This window comes from Aegilops tauschii, chromosome 5 (assembly GCF_002575655.3).
Source record: "Aegilops tauschii subsp. strangulata cultivar AL8/78 chromosome 5, Aet v6.0, whole genome shotgun sequence".
Lineage (NCBI taxonomy): Eukaryota > Viridiplantae > Streptophyta > Magnoliopsida > Poales > Poaceae > Aegilops > Aegilops tauschii.
In genome coordinates this window covers 283602074-283608704 of record NC_053039.3, presented here as the reverse complement: position 1 = coordinate 283608704, position 6631 = coordinate 283602074, and the positions used below count along the sequence as shown (strand labels likewise).

Genomic DNA, 6631 nt, shown 5'->3' with positions numbered 1-6631 from the left:
ACATGGCAACTTTTAACCAAAAAAATTCGTCGAAATATATTGATACGAGATCTACTAGATCTACTAGTAGATCTCGTCGCGAGGGATTTAATGGTGAAAACGGATCTTCAATCGGATTTTTCATTTAAGAGATAAAACATTTTAAAAACTGAAAATCCAAAAAAAATTCTACATGCATGCATGCGATAATGTGGTGCAGTCTGTGTGTTATAGGACGTGTGGGCAGGTTTCGCTTCCACCACACGTGTGGGTGTTAGCGTTGTCCTAAAAAGGGTACCACCCCTAGAAAAGGTATCTAATTTTAGGTGACCCATGTATGAAGCCCAACGTTTTTATGCAAGCCCATTAGAGTCGACATGTACCATTCTGTACAATTTCTTTTCTAAGTAAAAAACAGCCTGTGTCCCATACATGTCATCTACATAGAATAGAACTATCCCCTTTTCTAAAAAAAAGAACCATCCCCAGCTCTCGTACGATCCCCACCAGGCTGCTGAGTCCTCATCCTCGTTTGCCATTTCTTCCGATTTGCCGCCGGCGAAGGAAGATGTCACCGTTGGCCATCAGAAAATTAATACCCAGGTTATCCCAGATCTACATGTCGTTTCTTTTCTCTGAGTTTTGCTTCCATGGGGTGGTGGCGCATGTGGCTGGGTGAGTGCACGGATCTCGGCAACCTCCTCGAGCCTGGAGACATGTCCACGGAGATTGCCAAGGAGAATTTGGGTTGTGCTGTTCATACTTGCCATCGCCGGGTGCTTTGGATGTTGGTGGCGCGGAGGTAGTGAGGGAACTCACGAAGCAAGGATGTGAAGCAGCTTGTGCGGGCGGCTTCCTACTTGTTGTCTTGTTCATTGTTGGTGTTGTTTGGAGTCCTACCAAATGTAAGTGTTACTGCAATCATATAAGTTTTGGTGAAGGGGAATGATCTAGAAATCAAAATAAGTTTTTTTATCATTACATTGCTAGTAAACAATACTCCTACCACAACTTTCCTTGTGAAAAATGACACCTATACTTAGTCCTCTAAATTTTGCAGTAGAGAACAAAGTAAGGCAAACATATGGACCTGCCTGAATTAAGTTGATCTCAACCTAGCAAGCGATTCTTCCATCTAATTAGTGATGCACAGTAAATAAAGGAGGTTTACATGCACTTTTACTCAGCCAGATAGCAAAAGCATCAGCTTGACGTGAGACATGCATGTGCCTAGTTGCAGGTTAAGTTCTAAAGTTTAGTGATTTTCGTGGGGCTCGTCTTCTTTCTGGATTCTTGCATCTTAATTACCACACAGAGGCAATGGTATATGGTGAACACATGGATGCAAGGCATCTAAAATTATCCACGCCCGCTGTTTTGAATCTTGCTTCTGGAATCTTGTTGTCTAATGGTAGAGTTTTGAGGCCTGAATTAAGGTTCCTGCCACTTTTATAAATGTTGTAGGGCAGTACAGTTATGGTTTCTGTACACCTTTTTTCATTCTGGATTTGACAACCTTTTGTGCCCATAGGAACCAATATTGCTGTATAATGGTATATTATGTCTTCCAGTTCATCCATGGCTCTCCACTATAAAGTGTTCTATTCTTTTATTTGTTGTTACCATGTCCTAGCAAGAAGGCCTTAATTTGGTTCATATCTGTTAATTGACATGCAATGGTTTGATTTTTATATGTGTTGGTGGTGCAGATGATATTGAAGATCTATTAATGGTTTTATTAAACTGAAAAATCTGTATGAGGTATAGGTGTTTATTACCTAGGACAATAAGCTGTCAAAATTGCATGTCTTCCAAAAATTACAATATGACGTGCTTTTGATAGTGTTAACATTTGCACTATTATAATCTAATAAGTATCCTTCTTATCCTGGTCAATGTCAAGCACTCTTCCTAAATCTTTGTGTGTACATTAGTCTGTCTTACTATTTAATTAATAAGCAACTTATCCATTAATTTATGGATAGTTTCTTTGTTTTCCTAGGCTGTAATTATCCATCATTATTCTGTGACTGTAAAATGAAATGCATTTAAAAATAATACATGCGTAAAAATCTAAAAGTGCGTATGGTGGAAAAATCAATCTCCCTTGTAGCTGGCATGTCTTGCTTCTTCGTTTCTTCCAACATGATGTCCACTTTGTCACCTATCAACTGCTTGGCATACTACAAGATAAATCATTGATGAAAAATAGAAAAGATAATAGTTATTTATTTTAATGAATTAAATGCATCTTTACCTCCTTGTCTTTATTGTTCAAGTACAACATCTCAAGCCAGGCATAAATGTTTCGTTAGATGACAGACATTGAGCATCTGAGTCTTCATCGTTAAGCAATGTATTTATGACTTTTACTTCAATGTGTTATCAGTAGATCAGAATAGATAGTGTTTCATACTTGAGTTCTTGAATTTTGGTTATGTCTAGATCCGTATGTATTCTTGTGTTACCTCTTGACTTTAGGCACAAACCCATCAACAATTAATCTATTACATATTTTAGTTTTTGAAATTATTGGACTTGCCATTCAATGTTTGCACCATTGTTTAGGTCACTGTAAGACAATTTGGTTTTGGATTACATATTCATTCAAATAATAATCAAAAATTCCCATATCATAACTTTGGTTTCAGCCCAAAATGTTATGCCTAAAAATTTGATGCCGACCACAATGGAAGAAGTATAATTAAAATTGAAGACATTGGTATACACCGGCACTTACTATGGTATTAGAAATTCAATATCACGGTTTTTTTGTTATTTTTTGTTCTACATGCTTCATCTGGTTAACTTGTTTGATGACATCTGTCATTTTGGTGATTAATTACCCGTAGTTATAATGATTGAATAAACCGAAACTGATTTGTAACTGTAACATACCTGAGCATTGCTTACCTTTATATGCTTCTTGTTGTAGTATGCCCTTGGTATGAGATTCAAAGTAGTAATTTTGAAAAACTTCCAATAATCCTACATCTGTCAATTTTGTGATTAATTACCACATAGTTAGAATGATGGATTAGCCCAAAATCTGATTTACAACTATGACATACCTGAGCATTGTTTATCTTTTTAGGCTTGTTATTGTAGTATGTCCTTGGTAGCAAACTCTAGTAATTAGGAAATCTTCCGATGATACTTTTGATCCTTTCACCTCCTTTCTCTTAGTATTGTACACAAAAATTAATCTAATATCATTGTTCAGTGGGCCATATTTTGTGCCTTCCACAACCTTAATATTGCTAAATGGATAAATAGATTTCACAGTTATCCTTTGATCTATAAGTATCTATCCGATTTTTACGTATGGTAGCATGAGTTGTTTGGTCCTCTATCAAAATAACTAAAATATATACTTATCGACTGTTGTTTGAAACCATAGAATAGTCTGCATTTAAAATTGTATAGAATAAACCTGCTCATCTATTAAGATCGCATCAAGACTCACATATCGATTGTTTTTGGAACAATAGAACAGTCTGCAATTAAATATGTATAGCATAAACCTGTTCATCCATCAAGATCACATCAAGGCTCATAAGTTCATCAGTTGTAGGATTGATTATATCCCATGTTCTTGTTACTTTCACTTAAAAATCCCAGTTTTGGTCTCTTGTTGAAGTCTCTCAGCTTCTTGTATTCCCAAATGTTTTCACTTGGAAAGGATTAAAACGCACAGCTTCAAAAGGATTGGAAAAGTAGTTGTCAACGTGCATATGAAGATTGTAGCTAAAAAAAGTGAGTTCATAGTAATAATAATTACTAAACATGTTGATTCAGGTAAGAAGGAAACGCAGACAGTTGGGTATGACTTACGTAGAAATCGAGTTGCATGCCACTTCATAATTTGGGCTGGCCTCGAAATTTGCGGAGCGCAGAGTCCAAACATCTCGCGTCAGAGTCTGTTGGCTTCAACTGTCCTGGTGGTGGCATCGTCGAGTCACGGCATCGTAGAGTTGGTTGGCTTCAATTTTCCTGGTCGTGTCGCTGAGTCGCAAGTTGCTGGACGTCTTAGATTTCCAGACTGAAGATGGGCGTGTTTGGCTGTTGGGTGTGGTCGGCCGTCTATTTTTATGGATGAGTTCTGGCCATGTCCTTATGGAGTCCTTGTATGTTTATATTTCCAATTAAACGCTATGTGCGAATAGTCTGATGGATGCGGCCAGCCGTGTATTTTTGGGGACGTGTCCGTATGCACTCGTTGGCTGACCAAGTTACTAATGTGTCCTTGCGAGTTCCGATTAGGAATTGTACCTGACAATAGTTGGATATGTAACCTCTACTGTCCATATCTAATATTAGTTGTAGAGGTAATTTAATCTTTGATTTTTTTTGTGAACCGGTGCTCCCTTCTATGACTCCGTTGATGTACCTTATGCATGTGTGTATGCATATAGACGTGACAGTTCAATTTCCCAACACGTACATATTTAGTGTTACGTAAAATCTTTAAATCTGAGCCATTGTTATTCTGATCAAACGATGGTAATAATATTAGTCTATGTGGATTAATGTCGTGTCTTATTTGTCTTTCGTTTTAATTATATAATAATAGATAGATAGAAACCACACTATAGCATGTAAGCTTTGAGTCATATATGCCTAATGTAAACGTTTGTAGGATTTCCAAAACGCGGGAATAGGAAAAATATGGGATTAGAGTGGAATGTCGTCTTGAATCCTATAGGATTGTACGAGTGTTTGATTGTGCATATAAAAAATGCAGGATTCTTTCAAACAGGTTTGAGTGGATGGGATGTTTCCTATGAAATCTAGTGCAAATGAATCCTATGGAAAAATTTCTATGGTTTACAATCCTTCGAATCAAACAACCAAGATAGGAAAAATTCCTAAGGGTTAGAATCCTCCAAAATTCCTTTGAGAATCCTTTGAATCATAGAAGCCCTTAATCTATTTTATGATTCATGGAATTGCGCGTTGTAAAGCATAAAGTAAAAAAACAAATAATTGCAATTCAACTAGAAAAAAAAGTTTGGGCAGTTATGATATGGAAGATTCTAGAACAAAGGAGAAGCACTTGTGTTCTGAGGTTTGTGCATTATGCTTAAATTCAACCATGGAGTTTGCTAGATTGTACATGTGGCAAAATCCGGTGGAGGGCTAGAAGATGGTGCGAGGGGCCAAGTGGAGGGAGACTATGAAGGAGTGCACAAGTGCGAGATCGATATTTAAAGAGAGGGGGCGAGAACGTGCGATGTTGCACGCAGTGGCGGAGCCATGAAAAATATATGAGCTAAGGGGCCAAGCATTGCTAATCCTTTACGAGGAGGGCCAATTCATCAACTTAAACCATTTTACCAGCAATTGTCTAATGATCACATTCATATTAGCCTCGATATATAGTGATGTTAGGGGGGGCAGGGCCCTTGCTGCCCCCTGTCTTCGCCACTGTGCGCGTGTCTGAGAGATGAAGCGGAAGGCATGGATGATGAGAGGGGGACGTTGGATATATAATTAATGTGGGTGTATTAGCTATGTAATCCTATATAGAGAGGTATAGATTGATCGATGTGGACGTGGGAAAGAGGGTGAGACCTCACTAGATATCTAGATTGATCGGTTTGTGTGGAGAACTGTGAAAGACCTAGCTATATATACACACACATAGAGGAACATCGATCGTTGCGCATGCACATGAGAGATAAAGAATGTCCGATATGATGGAGAGGGGGAGGTGTGTGTGTGTGTGCATGCATGGGAGACCGACCTGAAGAAAAAGGTTGCATGCGTGCGATGGATAATGCCGACTAGTAGTGTGTGTGCATGCATGCACGAGAGAAAGTTAATGGTACAATTACAAAGAGAAGACGACTGTGTGGGTGTAAAAGACTAGCTGAGGTAATAATCAATGTAAAGTTGAATTCAAATATTTGAATAAGTGTAACATCCCAAATTTTCAATTTGGAATCTTATACATTAGAGCATCATTGCATATCATATTTTATTTGCATTTTGATTTTGATCCTAGAAATTCTACGCAACTCAAGGACCCACGGAGAGAGTTGGGGATTTCGTTATTTTCATATTTGGGTTACCTCAAATTTTGAAAAGAGGATCATTTGACTTGATTTATTTTATCTTCAATTATTTCATTTATAAAAATACGAGAGAGGGAATAAAATGACTTTCCCAAAAATAAGAAATATTGAGGATTTAATAAAAAAATCAAATATTATTTTTTATGGAAGTTTTCGCTATTTATTTGAATTTAGGAAAAATTGCACGTTTTTCAAAACTGCATTTTAGGGCCAAGAAAATGTTCATTTCGTTCTAAATATTTTATTTAGATGGTGAAATTTGTTTTGGCATTCTTAGATTTTATTTTATTTCCGAGAATTTTCTTAGTTTCGGCGAAATTGTTAAAAAAAAAAGAGTCGCGCGCCCGACTGGGCCGAGGCCCAGCCGAGCCGGCCCGCCTCCCCGCCGCCGTCTCCCGTGCGGAGACCGCGCGCGCGCCGCCGCCGCCGACCCGGACAGAGTCCGAGCCGGACTCCGCCTCCGCCGCCGCCTTGCCCCCTCCCCCAAGCCACCACACCCCCCCTCTTTAAATAGTCGCGCCACCACCCCCTCACCCCGCCACCCGCAGCCGTCGCCGCCGCCCGAAGCCGAGCCG

The 6631-nt window shown here is 38.7% G+C and overlaps 1 long non-coding RNA gene across 1 annotated transcript; it reads left to right on the top strand.

The window, feature by feature from the left end:
* Positions 1-234: 234 nt before the first annotated feature.
* LOC120964897 (uncharacterized) lies at positions 235-4451 on the top strand. Its single transcript, XR_006664116.1, has 2 exons — positions 235-884; positions 3778-4451. It is a non-coding gene; the product is annotated as an uncharacterized lncRNA (long non-coding RNA).
* Positions 4452-6631: the final 2180 nt, after the last annotated feature.